This window comes from Aegilops tauschii, chromosome 2, assembly GCF_002575655.3.
Source record: "Aegilops tauschii subsp. strangulata cultivar AL8/78 chromosome 2, Aet v6.0, whole genome shotgun sequence".
In the NCBI taxonomy this organism is placed as follows: Eukaryota; Viridiplantae; Streptophyta; class Magnoliopsida; order Poales; family Poaceae; genus Aegilops; species Aegilops tauschii.
This window is the reverse complement of record NC_053036.3, coordinates 492,431,501-492,447,689: the sequence shown is the minus strand read 5'-3', so window position 1 is coordinate 492,447,689 and position 16,189 is coordinate 492,431,501. Positions and strand designations below refer to the sequence as shown.

General features: G+C 47.2%; 1 long non-coding RNA gene across 1 annotated transcript; it reads right to left on the bottom strand.

Moving 5' to 3' along the window:
• Nucleotides 1-2,533: 2,533 nt before the first annotated feature.
• LOC120973627 (uncharacterized) lies at nucleotides 2,534-4,134 on the bottom strand. Its single transcript, XR_005768866.3, has 2 exons — nucleotides 3,762-4,134; nucleotides 2,534-2,865 (listed from the first exon to the last, which is right to left on the bottom strand). It is a non-coding gene; the product is annotated as an uncharacterized lncRNA (long non-coding RNA).
• Between the last annotated feature and the right edge of the window lie 12,055 nt (nucleotides 4,135-16,189).

Genomic DNA, 16,189 nt, shown 5'->3' with positions numbered 1-16,189 from the left:
GTATTTTGGACATCTAAATACACGGTGAACCTCTCTCACAAGAATTTTTTTAACTTTTCCTCGCCGAGCACTTGAAGTTCTAGCAACCATTTTTTTCTTTTATGAGTTGTTTTTAAAAGTGCAAAAAATGGCGTTGTGTTTTTTATTTTTTGAATAGGTAAGTCCTAGGTTTTAATAAACTCCGAACTTCTCTGTTATTTCAATTTTAACATCACCTTTTTATATTTTGAGTAAAGAATTGTATTCGATTTTATAAGGAAAAATGGAACATGGAAATACAAGGTGAACCTCTCTCGCAAGAAATTTTGAACTTCTCCGAACAGAGCACTTGAACTTATTTCAACAAACCTTTTAAGCTTTTATTTTTCTATACTTTTATTCTCACGTGAAATGCATTCCTTGCAGTACTTGAACTTCTCGTTGTTTTCACTATGAACTTCTTTCAACAGATAAGAATTTTTTGAATACATAAAAATGTGTTTTAAACCGTTCATCGAAATGTGGCACATAATATACCTGGTGGAAAGCTTATGAATAGCGGCAAGTTTTTCATGTAGAAATTTGTTACAAATTCGTTGCCGTAGACATATGTAAATGAACGATGGACGTCTCGCACATGAATTTTTGAACTATGCTAGGAGGAGCACGTGAACTTCTTGCAAAACACCTTTTAAGCTTTTAGTTTTCTATTTCTATATTCTTATCTGAAACGCATTCTGTGTAGTAGTTGAACTCCCCGCTATTTTCACCTTGAACTTCTGTCACGTATTTTTGTTCAACCTCTCTCACAAGAATTTTTGAACTTTCTCGGGTCGAGCACTTGAACTTCTAGCAACAATTTTTTTAGCATTTTGCTTTTTTATTATCTTTTAATACAAAATGCACACCGTGTAGTACGTGAACTTCTGGCAGTTATAAATCTGAACTTCTCTCGATTACGTGAAAATATCCGAGTTTTACATTGAAGCGCTCTACTTTCTTTTATTTGAACTTCATTGTGTATTTTTAGAAATGGAAAATTGGAGTTTTGTTAGAAACATCGAACTTCTTCGTTATTTCCAATTGAACTTGTTGGTTTTATTCTTTAGTAATCAGAAAAATCCAAGTTTTTAAGTAAATATCAAACTGCTATGTTTTTCCCAATTGAACTTCTTCGTTATTTTGAATTGAACTTATTGGTTTTTTCTTTAGTAACCAGAAAAATCCGAGTTTTCAAATATAACATCAAACTGCTCCATTTTTTAAATTTGAACTTCTTCATTTTATTTCTTTTAGTAATGGAAAAATTCCTAGGTTTGTAATAAACATCGAACCTCTCATCTATTTTAATTTGAACTTCTGGTTTTCTTTATATATCAGAAAGATCCATCGAAATCCATGGAAATTCTTTGAACTTTTTTGTTTTTCATTTTCTTTGGCCTCTCCATTTTATTAATTTTAAACTTTCAGAGTTAACAAGTCCATTTATGCATGAACTTCTCGACGATATGTCCCTCACCGGCTCAAGTTTTATGCATTCTTATATATACAAAAAAAGGAAAGGAAAACAGAAAAAATGTTGCGTTCTTATGGACACCACTAAAACTTTTTGAGAGCACCGTATTCCACTGTAATTTTTTGCATAATTTTGCCGCAAAAAATGGCGTTTTTTGTTGTTGTCAACATCAACTAGCATAACTTGATTTTTTTTATGGAATAATACTAATAGAACTACTACAGGTTTTCTTATTGAACTGCTACTGAATGATGGCACAACAAGATTTCTTGTGAGCTCCCGTGTATACACGCAACACGCGAAGCATCAACCTTCATATAGATGAACTTCTATCATCGGTATTTCATAACCTTTTTTGCGTTCTATCGTCGCCAACAAATGTCTCTATCTCTCTTCATGAAACACAAGGCTTGAAACACAAAAGAGAGTACGAACTAGCATAAACATGTATGAAAAGTCCATCATGATCTAAAAACATGCAAAGAATTCTCTGAGGTTTTTCTGCTCGTGTTATGTCTGAACTTTAATTCCAAACTCACACCAAAAGGAAGAGAACAAGACAGCAGGATCCATGGGAAGGCTGAGGTGCTGAAGAACACAAAAATGGTTTCATCGTGTACATGGCTCCAAAAGAAGAAGAAACAAGTGCACATGCGCACTGTAACAGAGTGCAAAGGGCTACACCTACCTACTTACCTCATCTTGATGCATAAGTTGTCTGTACGTATATGCCGATGAATGATTGAGTTAACTCAGCTGCTCACTGCACTTTATATAGAAGAAACACACCTAATGGAGGGACATGCAATGCAAGGACTCATACAGTCACACTTGAACTTTTACTGTTACAGCTCGTTTGGCTCCCCTGATTTCATTTCATTTGGTGGAAATGAAATGAAATCTCCATCAAGATTTCATTTCCCTGAATCCAAATTCCAAATCCAAATTTCATGTTTGGCTGGCACTAGGATTTTGAGATGAAATCCTTACCAGCACCAAAATGAGCAAGAATATAACACTAAACCATTGATGTTCACACATACAAAAATGGTTTGCATTAAATTGAACCATAGAAGTACACATAAATGAAAAATAGAAGGAGGAGCTTCAACATAGGACTTTGCGAAAAGTTCAATCTTAACAATACAGCAGAGGTTCACAGCAACATAAAATTATCACAATTTAGCCAAGATTACATAAAACTGAAGCTTTGCAGCTTTGCATTACTAGCTCCACCAAGGAAGATTTCCATTGCTTGATTTGCTTGAGGATCCTTTTTTTCCTCATTTTTTCCATTCAACGCCATACTTCTTCCAAAATTTGATGCCCTTTTGCATGTAGAAAGCGGTTTCTTTTATTTTTCCTGCAAACTAACATGAGAAATGGTCTCATACTGTACATGTAAACAGTCATCAATGGAAACTGCAGTTTGTAAGCTATAATGGCGACAGTAGCGAATTGTATATTTTCTAATAATGGTAGAAAAAGAGTAGAATTTTACTTGAGATATTGCGTACAATATACTGGTTTGAGAGTACAACAAACAAAAATGGAATTCTAAGTTCTGAACTTCCAACTTTGACAACAAGATCAATGTAAATTGCAGATACAATACAAACAAAGCAGATCATAACAACATGGTGATATTGGCTACCGCTTCAGGTGCCCGAGGGGACGTTTACATGTTTATAGCTGATCATACACAAGTAGCAAGCTTCAGTTTAGCTTATAGGATATGTGTATTTATCATCTATGGTCACATGTACTACTCACTTTGTTTACACAAGCATGCAAGCAAATATACAAGACAAGCACAATTTAAATTTTGTGCCACGAAGATAGGTGTGCAAATGTGCCATACAGAACAGAAATGAACATGTTTTGAGGTATGGAGGAAATACACTCCCAAGGACAGTAGCAGAAATGACCATATTTCTTCTGCCTAAATCTGAGCGTATACTATGACAATATACTACTACTAATATTGTTTCAGCGCAGTCTAGTAAAAGGAAGCAGCAAGGAAAAGTAACAACATTTTCAGTGAGCATTTCAAAGAACATTTTCAGAGAACTCCAAGCAAAAGTAATATATCTCTGCAGTTTCATTCCTCAAAGGGAGATAGAACAAAGTAAATCTGGGTCACTACTAGCGGACGATCAGTACATACATATCTACTATTGTTAAATGTAGGCCACGGCTACACTACTACAACAGAAAACGTCATCCACGGCAATGAATATACAACTGAACTTCAGACACTAGCCACCTACACTGTCGTCCTAGTGGGAGAGAGGAGGGAGGTATGGTGCTCGGTCGTTGCGCCGACGGAGCAGAGTGCAGGTGTGCTGGAGGAGGGCGGGCCGTACCAGAGAGCAGGTCGCACCAGAGGGGAGGGCAGGCCGCGCCAGAGCGCAGGGAAGGTCGCACCCGGGCGGAGGGGAGGGGAGGCCACGAACGGGGCCTGTCCTCTGCTACGGCGGGCGGAGCTGGTTTCGGTCACCGGAGGGTGGACGGGGAGGCGCCCGTGTCCGGGGCAGAACATCAAGGAGGCGTGTGTCGCAGGGGGTCGTCGCGTGAGGAGGAGCTGGGCGACGTCAGGGGCACCCTAGGTGGCAGCGGAGGCGCGACGGCATACCAGAGATAGGGTGCCCCCCTCCTCCGTATATAAAGGGGGAGGAGGGGGCGGCCAAGGGGAGGAGGCGCGCCCAAGGGGGGGCATTCCTTCTCCAAGTAGGTTTTGCCCCCCTTTCCTATTCCAACTAGGAGAAGGGGGAAGGAGGAGGTGGAGAGAAGGAAGGAGAAGGGGGCCGCCACCCCCTTCCCTTTCCCAATTCGGATTGAGGCAAGGGGGGCCGCGCGCCACCTCCTGGCCGCCTCTCCTCTTCAGCACTTGGGCCCATGAGGCCCAATAACCCCCGGGGGGTGTCTGGTAACCCCCCGGTACTCCGGTATATATCCGATAACCCCCGGAACCATTCCGGTGTCCGTATATAGTCGTCCAGTATATCAATCTTCATGTCTCGACCATTTCGAGACTCCTCGTCATGTCCGTGATCACATCCGAGACTCCGAACTACCTTCGGTACATCAAAACACATAAACTCATAATATAATCGTCATTGAACTTTAAGCGTGTGGACCCTACAGGTTCGAGAACTATGTAGACATGACTGAGACACGTCTCCGGTCAATAACCAATAGTGGAAGGTGGATGCTCATATTGGCTCCCACATATTCTACGAAGATCTTTATCGGTCAAACCGCATAACAACTTACATTGTTCCCTTTGTCATCGGTATGTTACTTGCCCGAGATTCGATCATCGGTATCTCAATACCTAGTTCAATCTCGTTACCGGCAAGTCTCTTTACTCGTTTCGACATCATCCCGCAACTAACTCATTAGTTGCAATGCTTGCAAGGCTTAAGTGATGTGCATTACCGAGTGGGCCCAGAGATACCTCTCCGACAATCGGAGTGACAAATCCTAATCTCAAAATACGCCAACCCAACAAGTACCTTCGGAGACACCTGTAGAGCACCTTTATAATCACCCAATTACGTTGTGACGTTTGGTAGCACACAAAGTGTTCCTCCGGTAAACGGGAGTTGCATAATCTCATAGTCATAGGAACATGTATAAGTCATGAAGAAAGCAATAGCAACATACTAAACGATCAAGTGCTAAGCTAACGGAATGGGTCAAGTCAATCACATCATTCTCCAAATGATATGATCCCGTTAATCAAATGTCAACTCATGTCTATGGTTAGGAAACTTAACCATCTTTGATTAAAGAGCTAGTCAACTAGAGGCATACTAGTGACACTATGTTTTTCTATGTATTCACACATGTATTATGTTTCCGGTTAATACAATTCTAGCATGAATAATAAACATTTATCATGAAATAAGGAAATAAATAATAACTTTATTATTGCCTCTAGTGCATATTTCCTTCAGTCTCCCACTTGCACTAGAGTCAATAATCTAGAGCACATCGCCATGTGATTTAACATCAATAGTTCACATCGCCATGTGATTAACACCCGTAGTTCACATCGTCATGTGACCAACACCCAAAGGGTTTACTAGAGTCAATAATCTAGTTCACATTGCTATGTGATCAACACCGAAAGAGTACTAAGGTGTGATCATGTTTTGCTTGTGAGAGAAGTTTAGTCAACGGGTCTGCCATATTCAGATCCGTATGTATTTTGCAAATTTCTATGTCTACAATGTCTGTACGGAGCTACTTTAGCTAATTGCTCCCACTTTCAATATGTATCCAGATTAAGACTTAGAGTCATCTGGATCAGTGCCAAAACTTGTATCGACGTAACCCTTTACGACGAACCTTTTGTCACCTCCATAATCGAGAAACATATCCTTATTCCACTAAGGATAATTTTGACCGCTGTTCAGTGATCTACTCCTAGATCACTATTGTACTCCCTTGCCAAAATTAGTGTAGGGTATACAATAGATCTGGTACACAGCATGGCATACTTTATAGAACCTACGACTGAGGCATAGGGAATGACTTTCATTCTCTTTCTATCTTCTACCGTGGTCGGGCTTTGAGTCTTACTCAATTTCACACCTTGTAACACAGGCAAGAACTCTTTCTTTGACTGTTCCATTTTGAACTACTTCAAAATCTTGTCAAGGTATGTACTCATTGAAAAAAATTATCAAGCGTCTTGATCTATCTCTATAGATCTTGATGCTCAATATGTAAGCAGCTTTACCGAGGTCTTTCTTTGAAAAACTCCTTTCAAATACTCCTTTATGCTTTTCAGAAATTCTACATTATTTCCGATCAACAATATGTCATTCACATATACTTATCAGAAATGTTGTAGTGCTCCCACTCACTTTCTTGTAAATACAGGCTTCACCGCAAGTCTGTATAAAACTATATGCTTTGATCAACTTATCAAAGCGTATATTCCAACTCCGAGATGCTTGCACCAGTCCAAAGATGGATTGCTGGAGCTTGCACACTTTGTTAGCATCCTTTGGATCGACAAAACCTTCAAGTTGCATCATATACAACTCTTCTTCCAGAAATCCATTTAGGAATGCAGTCTTCACATCCATTTGCCTGATTTCATAAAATGTGGCAATTTTCTAACATGATTTGGACAGACTTAAGCATTGCTATGAGTGAGAAAATCTCATCGTAGTCAACAACTTGAACTTTGTCAAAAACCTTTTTCGACAAGTCTAGCTTTGTAGATAGTAACACTACTATCAGCGTCCATCTTCCTCTTGAAGATCCATTTATTTTCTATGGCTTGCCGATCATCGGGCAAGTCAACCAAAGTCCACACTTTGTTCTCATACATGGATCCCATCTCAGATTTCATGGCCTCAAGCCATTTTGCGGAATCTGGGCTCATCATCGCTTCCTCATAGTTCATAGGTTCGTCATGGTCAAGTAACATGACCTCCAGAATAGGATTGCCGTACCACTCTGGTGCGGATCTAACTCTAGTTGACCTACGAGGTTCGGTAGTAACTTGATCTGAAGTTATATGATCATCATCATTAGCTTCCTCACTAATTGGTGTAAGAGTCACAGGAACAGATTTCCGTGATGAACTACTTTCCAATAAGGGAGCAGGTACAGTTACCTCATCAAGTTCTACTTTCCTCCCACTCACTTCTTTCGAGAGAAACTCCTTCTCTAGAAAGGATCCATTCTTGGCAACGAATATCTTGCCTTCGGATCTGTGATAGAAGGTGTACCCAACAGTAACTTTTGGGTATCCTATGAAGACACACTTCTCCGATTTGGGTTTGAGCTTATCAGGATGAAACCTTTTCATATAAGCATCGCAACCCCAAACTTTAAGAAAACGACAACTTTGGTTTCTTGCCAAACCACAGTTCATACGGTGTCGTCTCAATGTATTTAGATGGTGCCCTTTTTAACGTGAATGCAGCTGTCTCTAATCCATAACCCCAAAACGATAGTGATAAATCGGTAAGAGACATCATAGGTTGCACTATATCCAATAAAGTACGGCTATGACGTTCGGACACACCATTACGCTGTGGTGTTCCAGGTGGCATGAGTTTGTGAAACTATTCCACATTGTTTTAATTAAAGACCAAAACTCGTAACTCAAATATTTGTCTCCGCGATCGGATCGTAGAAACTTTATTTTCTTGTTACGATGATTTTCCACTTCACTCTGAAATTCTTTGAACTTTTCAAATGTTTCAGACTTATGTTTCATCAAGTAGATATACTCATATCTGCTCAAACCATCTGTGAAGGTCAGAAAATAATGATACCCGCCACGAGCCTCGACATTCATCGGACCACATACATCAGTATGTATGATTTCCAACAAATCTGTTGCTCGCTCCATTGTTTCGGAGAACGGAGTCTTAGTCATCTTGCCCATAAGGCATGGTTCGCAAGCATCAAGTGATTCGTAATCAAGTGATTCCAAAATCCCATCAGCATGGAGTTTCTTCATGCACTTTACACCAATATGACCTAAACGGCAGTGCCACAAATAAATTGCACTATCATTATTAACTTTGCATCTTTTGGCTTCAATATTATGAATATGTGTATCACTATGATCGAGATCCAACAAACCATTTTCATTGGGTGTATGACCATAGAAGGTTTTATTCATGTAAACAGAACAACAATTATTCTCTAACTTAAATGAATAACCGTATTGCAATAAACATGATCAAATCATATTCATGCTCAACGCAAACACCAAATAACACTTATTTAGGTTCAACACTAATCCCGAAAGTATAGGGAGTGTGCGATGATGATCATATCAATCTTGGAACTACTTCCAACACACATCGTCACCTCGCCTTTAACTAGTTTCTGTTCATTCTGCAACTCCCGTTTCAAGTTACTACTCTTAGCAACTAAACCAGTATCAAATACCGAGGGGTTGCTATGAACACTAGTAAAATACACATCAATAATCTGTATATAAAATATACCTTTGTTCACTTTGCCATCCTTCTTATCCGCCAAATACTTGGGGCAGTTCCGCTTCCAGTGACCAGTCTCTTTGCAGTAGAAGCACTTAGTCTCAGGCTTAGGTCCAGACTTGGGTTTCTTCACTTGAGTAGCAACTTGCTTGCCGTTCTTCTTGAAGTTCCCCTTCTTCCCTTTGCCCTTTTCTTGAAACTAGTGGTGTTGTCAACCATCAACACTTGATGCTTTTCTTGATTTCTACCTTTGTCGATTTCAGCATCACGAAGAGCTTGGGAATCGTTTCTGTTATCCCTTGCATATTATAGTTCATCACGAAGTTCTAGTAACTTGGTGATAGTGACTAGAGAACTCTGTCAATCACTATCTTATCTGGAAGATTAACTCCCACTTGATTCAAGTGATTGTAGTACTCAGACATTCTGAGCACATGCTCACTAGCTGAGCAATTCTCCTCCATCTTGTAGGCAAAGTACTTGTAAAAGGTCTCATACCTTTCGACATGGGCATGAGTCTGAAATACCAATTTCAACTCTTGGAACATCTCATATGCTCTGTGGCGTTCAAAACGTCTTTGAAGCCCCGATTCTAAGCCGTAAAGCATGGTGCACTAAACTATCAAGTAGTCATCATATCGAGCTTGTCAAACGTTCATAACGTCTGCATCTGCTCCTGCAATCGGTCTGTCACCTAGAGGTGCATCAATGACATAATTCTTCTGTGCAGCAATGAGGATAATCCTCAGATCACGGATCCAATCCGCATCATTGTTACTAACATCTTTCAACTTAGTTTTTCTCTATGAACATATCAAAAATAAAACATGGGAGCTAAACGCGAGCTATTGATCTACAACATAGATATGCTAATACTACTAGGACTAAGTTCATGATAAATTAAAGTTCAATTAATCATATTACTTAAGAACTCCCACTTAGATAGACATCCCTCTAATCATCTAAGTGATCACGTGATCCAAATTAACTAAACCATGTCCGATCATCACGTGAGATGGAGTAGTTTTCAATGGTGAACATCACTATGTTGATCATATCTACTATATGATTCACGCTCGACCTTTCGGTCTCAGTGTTCCGAGGCCATATCTGCATATGCTAGGCTCGTCAAGTTTAACCTGAGTATTCTGCGTGTGCAAAACTGGCTTGCACCCGTTGTAGATGGACGTAGAGCTTATCACACCAGATCATCACGTGGTGTCTGGGCACGACGAACTTTGGCAACGGTGCATACTGAGGGAGAACACTTTTATCTTGAAATTTAGTGAGAGATCATCTTATAATGCTACCGTCAATCAAAGCAAAATAAGATGCATAAAAGATAAGCATCACATGCAATCAATATAAGTGATATGATATGGCCATCATCATCTTGTGCTTGTGATCTCCATCTCCGAAGCACCGTCATGATCACCATCATCACCGGCGCGACACCTTGATCTCCATCGTAGCATCGTTGTCGTCTCGCCAACTATTGCTTCTACGACTATCGCTACCGCTTAGTGATAAAGTAAAGCAATTACATGGCGATTGCATTGCATACAATAAAGCGACAACCATATGGTTCTTGCCAGTTGCCGATAACTCGGTTAAAAAACATGATCATCTCATACAATAAAATATAGCATCATGCCTTGACCATATCACATCACAACATGCCCTGCAAAAACAAGTTAGACGTCCTCTACTTTGTTGTTGCAAGTTTTACGTGGCTGCTACGGGCTGAACAAGAACTGTTCTTACCTACGCATCAAAACCATAACGATAGTTCGTCAAGTTAGTGCTGTTTTAACCTTCTCAAGGACCGGGCGTAGTCACACTCGGTCAACTAAAGTTGGAGGAACTGACACCCGCCAGCCACCTATGTGCAAAGCACGTCGGTAGAACCAGTCTCGCGTAAGCGTACGCGTAATGTCGGTCTGGGCCGCTTCATCCAACAATACCGCCGAACCAAAGTATGACATGTTGGTAAGCAGTATGACTTGTATCGCCCACAACTCACTTGTGTTCTACTCGTGCATATTACATCTACGCATAAAACCAGGCTCGGATGCCACTGTTGGGGAATGTAGTAATTTCAAAAAAATTCCTACGCACACGCAAGATCATGGTGATGCATAGCAACGAGGAGAGGAGAGTGTTGTCCACGTACCCTCGTAGACCGAAAGCGGAAGCGTTAGCACAACGCGGTTGATGTAGTCGCACGTCTTCACGATCCGACCGATGCAAGTACCGAACGCACGGCACCTCCGAGTTCAGCACACGTTCAGCTCGATGACGTCCCGCGAACTCTGATCCAGCAGAGCTTCACGGGAGAGTTCCGTCAGCACGATGGCGTGATGACGGTGATGATGTTGCTACCGACGCACGGCTTCGCCTAAGCACCGCTATGATATGACCGAGGTGGATTATGGTGGAGGGGGCACCGCACACGGCTGGGAGAGATCAACAGATCAACTTGTTGTCTCTATGGAGTGCCCCCTCCTCCGTATATAAAGGGGGGAGGAGGAGGGGCCGGCCAAGGGGAGGAGGCGCGCCCAAAGGGGGGCAATCCTACTCCAAGTAGGTTTTGCCCCTTTCCTATTCCAACTAGGAGAAGGGGGAAGGAGGAGGTGGAGAGAAGGAAGGAGAAGGGGGGCCGCCGCCCCCTTCCCTTTCCCAATTCGGATTGGGGCAAGGGGGGCCGCGCGCCACCTCCTGGCTGCCTCTCCTCTTCCACCACTTGGGCCCATGAGGACCAATAACCCTCGGGGGGTTCCAGTAACCCCCCGGTACTCCGGTATATATCCGATAACCCCCGGAACCATTCCGGTGTCCGTATATAGTCATCCAGTATATCAATCTTCATGTCTCGACCATTTCGAGACTCCTCGTCATGTCCATGATCACATCCTCGACTCCGAACTACCTTCGGTACATCAAAACACATAAACTCATAATATAACCGTCATCGAACTTTAAGCGTGTGGACCCTACAGGTTCGAGAACTATGTAGACATGACTGAGACACGTCTCCGGTCAATAACCAATAGTGGAAGGTGGATGCTCATATTGGCTCCCAAATATTCTACGAAGATCTTTATCGGTCAAACCGCATAACAACATACGTTGTTCCCTTTGTCATCGATATGTTACTTGCCCAAGATTCGATCGTCGATATCTCAATACCTAGTTCAATCTCGTTACCGGCAAGTCTCTTTACTCGTTCCATAATACATCATCCCGCAACTAACTCATTAGTTGCAATGCTTGCAAGGCTTAAGTGATGTGCATTACCGAGTGGGCCCAGAGATACCTCTCCGACAATCGGAGTGACAAATCCTAATCTCGAAATATGCCAACCCAACAAGTACCTTCGGAGACACCTGTAGAGCACCTTTATAATCACCCAATTACGTTGTGACGTTTGGTAGCATACAAAGTGTTCCTCCGGTAAACGGGAGTTTCATAATCTCATAGTCATAGGAACATGTATAAGTCATGAAGAAAGCAATAGCAACATACTAAACGATCAAGTGCTAAGCTAACGGAGTGGTCAAGTCAATCACATCATTCTCCTAATGATGTGATCCCGTTAATCAAATGTCAACTCATGTCTATGGTTAGTGTCGGGTGGTAGGTGCGACATATGCCAACGGGTGGCTTATCATTGTGGGAGCCAGTAAAACGTCGCCGGTGCCTGGAAACGGGATGAGGCGAAGACATGCACGCCGGCGAATCTTACCCAGGTTCGGGGCTCTCCGTGGAGATAACACCCCTAGTCCTACTCTGCGGGGTCTCCGCATGATCACTAGATCAATACAAGCAGCTACAAGTGCTCCTTGAGCTGTCTAGCTAGAGGAAGAAGAAGGGCAAGGCTAGCTCTCCTCTTCTTTCTATGTGGTGTGTGAAACTCGATGAGATCAACCCTTTGCATGGGTGTCCCGGGGGGTTTATATAGGCCTACCCCCCAGGGGTACAATGGTAATCCGGCTGGGCGTGGGTCCCAGCCGTCAGTGTCTATGCTCGCCGGCTTCTCCGCCGGTCATTGGGGCCCGCTGACTGGTGGGTCCCGCCGGCTACCGGCTTCTTGGCCGGCACGCCGGCCCCACCGCTTGGGGGCTTTGTCGGCGGCTGGTTACTGTTGCCTCGCCTCTGATGACGAGGGCTTTGTCGAGGTAAGCGTGTCTACAGTGTCGCCGCCTTGCGAGCTCTCACTGTAGCCTTACCTCGTCCTGTCTCCTTGATGGTGCGCATGCTTCGAGGGAGGGAGGTAGCCGGCTATTGGGAGCCGGCCACATCCCTGGCCGTACTGGCACCTGTCGTGGGTGACATCGAGGCCAACATGGCTACAGTGCCGCGCTGGACGGGGGATGGCTGGCCCGGGCGGCGCCCTGTGGCCATACCTGTTCCGGGATTCGGGGGTAGTGGGCTGTACAGCGGCCACGCCCCATCTTATCACCGTTATGTGGGTACAGTCTTTGTGGGTGCAGTCTTGGCCGGCTTCTGGGAGCCGACTTTCTTCATGGCCGGCTTCTGGGAGTCGGTCCTCTCGGGGCCGGCTCCTTGGAGTCGGCTATCTCGTATCTTTCTTGGGGGAGGTTTCTGAGACTAGGTCGCCTTCTGGGAGTCGGCCCAAGGGATAGCTGGCCGGGGGAAGGCAGCCCTATGCTTTGTATGCTTGAAGGCTTAAATGGCCTGGTAATTTTTCGAAGAGCCAGGGGGAGTCGGTTAGTCTACCCGTGGTCATTTACTCCGACAGTAGTCCCCGAGCTGGTTGGGCTTCGAGGCTGAGTGGAGGTCGAGAAGCTCGGTCAGCTTCTTATCTTGATGAGCCAGCAGCTAGGAGCCGGCTTCGGATGGGCGCGCCGTCTTGGCGAAATTTTTAAAGTCAGAAGGCAGGAGTCTGTCGGCGTGCGCGCCGGGCTGCGGGCCGGCCGCTCGCCGCCTGCGAACCACGTGGCGTCCCCTGGCTGAAGAGAGCCTGCCAACCCACGCGCGCGACAAGACATCGCCGCAGGCCGAGGGCCCACCACTCCTACTCCGAGGCCCAGGCGCGGATTCTTTGCGGCCCAAAGCCGTCCACACGTCTTCTGGCGACAGTTTCCGCACGCCGTTAGGGCGCAATAAGCGCGGGACGTGGGGGAGTGGGCGCAGTTCATCCCACGTCCCTCCCCACGCCTTGCCTCCTCGGCCTCACCGCACGAGGCTATAAGTAAGGGGAGGAGGGGAAGCGGCAGACGCTCGCACGCTCCTCCCCTCTCTGCCATCTTCTTCCTCCTGCTTTCCCTCGCAGCAGCACCTCACCGTCGCGCCGTCCCCCCATTCTTCACTCCGCCCCGCAGCTCTGCCACCGCAGGGCCGTGCTCTCTCCGCCGCCGCACTCTTCCTTGCTAGCTTCTCGCTGCCATGCAGTACGGCGGGGACTGGGACGACTCCAACATCCACATGGATCACATCGAGTTCCTCCGCAAGACGCGGCGGTTGCCCGGCGCGGACCAGGTGCGGGTCCGCCTCGCGCCTGTGAGGGAGATCACGCCAGAGCCGGAGGAAGGCGAGCCGGTAGTCTTCCGCTCGCACTTCCTGCGCGGCATCGGCTTGCCGGCGAGCGCTTTCTTCCGCTCCTTCCTCGACTTCTATCAACTCCAGCCGCACCACCTCACTCCAAACACAGTGGTGCTGCTGTCCGCCTTCGTCACCTTGTGCGAAGGCTTCCTTGGCGTTCTCCCCACCCTCGAGCTCTGGGGGGAGTTCTTCCAATACAAGCTGGGCACCCGCATGCAGGGCGTGCCGGCTCAGAGCGGCGCCTTCATCGTGATGCGGAGGCCGGCGGCCGACAACCCCTTCCCCGTCATCACGTTAATCCAGTCGATGAAGTGCTGGCAGAAGTCCTATTTCTACGTGAAGAACGTCGCCCCGCAAGGCGACTACGTCAACTTGCCGGCTTACGTAGCTGGCCCGCTAGCTGGGAGGCGGCCCCACTGGTCCTATCGGGCCGCGTCGCTGACGCCGGCTCGAGCCGCGGCCGTCGCCCGACTGCGGGTGATGATCCAGTCGGAGGGCCTGACTGGGCCCGACTTACTGGCCGCCTTCGTCATGCGCCAGGTGCTTCCGCTTCAGAGCCGCCCTCACCTGATCTGTCAGATGAGCGGCCAGCTCGATCCGAGCCGGATGTGCACCAAGGACATTCCGCATGACGAGGTGGCCCACATGGTGAATTACCTTGCGAACTGTAAGCTCTCCGCAGAGTGGAGGTTTGGCAAGGAGCCATATTCCCGTGCGCACCCTCCGCCCATGGTATGTTTTCTCTTTCCTTAGTTTTGTTGCCGAATTCCTTCTGGCCGTCTCTGACCAGTCGGGGTGCCTTGGCAGAGCTCTCTCCTTCGACCCGCAGCCGGGTCGGAGACGGAGCGCCGATTCCTCCCCGACCGGGCGGAACATGACCTGGAGGACTACGACTTGGGGGCGGCGGGCATGGAGGACAACACCGAGACGGGTGGCGGCGAAGCCGGCGGTGAAGCAGGCGGCTCCGGTCTTGGAGCCAGCTTCGACGACTGACCGGATGACGACGAGGCGGAAGTCGTCCCCCGCCGCCAGCCGGCGTCTGGCAACGGCGTGGGTTCCTCCGCCGCGCTGCCTTCTCGGGGCAGCGGGCAGAAGCGTCGTGCCACGTCGGGCTTGTTCGGCAGTCGGCCGAAGAAGCCCAAGGGCGGGGCGGCGGCGACCAGGCGGGATGAGGCGGCCGCGAAGGCGGCCCGCTTCCGCAAGGTGATGAAGCAGCCGCAGACGGTGTCGGCGTAAGTGTATACTCCTTTGTACATTATTTCTTCTTTTCTTTGGTAGTTTCTGAATCTTTGTCCTTTCTCAAAAAATCAGGGCTCCGCTGTCGCTCGAGCGGGTTGCTGCCGCCTCCGTCGTTGGATCGCCGGGAGTATCCGGGAGCACCCGCCGCGTGGACCCCCGCGCCGAGCTTCAGGCGGCGACGGAGTGCAACGCGCGGGAGGCGCGGGAGGAGCGGGAGGCAGAGGAGTTGAGGGCGGCTCCTGCCAAGGCGGCACAGGAGGAGGAGGCGGCGAAGGCGCACGCCAATGCAGCGGCCAAGGCCCAAGCGGAGGCTGTGGCCGCGGCGATGGCGGAGGGGGCCTTGCTCGTCACCCCTCTGCGCGTCGCGGCGCCTGAGGCCCCAGAGCCCCCGCCAGAGGAAACCGGCGGCGATCAGCCGGGATTGGAGAGGGAGGACGACGTCGTCGTCCTGGAGAGGGAGGCGGCACCGGCCCCGCCGACTGGGGCGGCCCAAGGCGGCCGTCCTAACTTGCCGCGTGCGCAATCGGCCGGGGGCGAGCCGGCCGCAAGAACGGATCTGGTGGTCCAGTCGCCCTTGCGCCAGCACACAGGGAAGGCCGCATCGGAGCCGCAGAAGGCCGCGGGCTCCAGCTCGTCGGTCCAGGACATGGAGGCGGCCAGCGCCAGCTCGGGGTGGACGCCGGGTGGAGGGACGGCTGTGGTGAACGTGGCGGCGCAGGACGTCCGGAACCGACTTTAGTCCCAGGCTGCGGCGCTGAGGAAGTATAATGATGAGTTCCTTGCGACGCGGGCGGCCATTCGGGTTAGTCTTCTTATTTTTGCTTTTTTGATCTTGGTTTCTTCCGTGGGGGCGCGTCAGCGCACCCACTGGGTGTAGTCCCCGAGTTCCGAGTCGGCTGCAGAGCAGGCG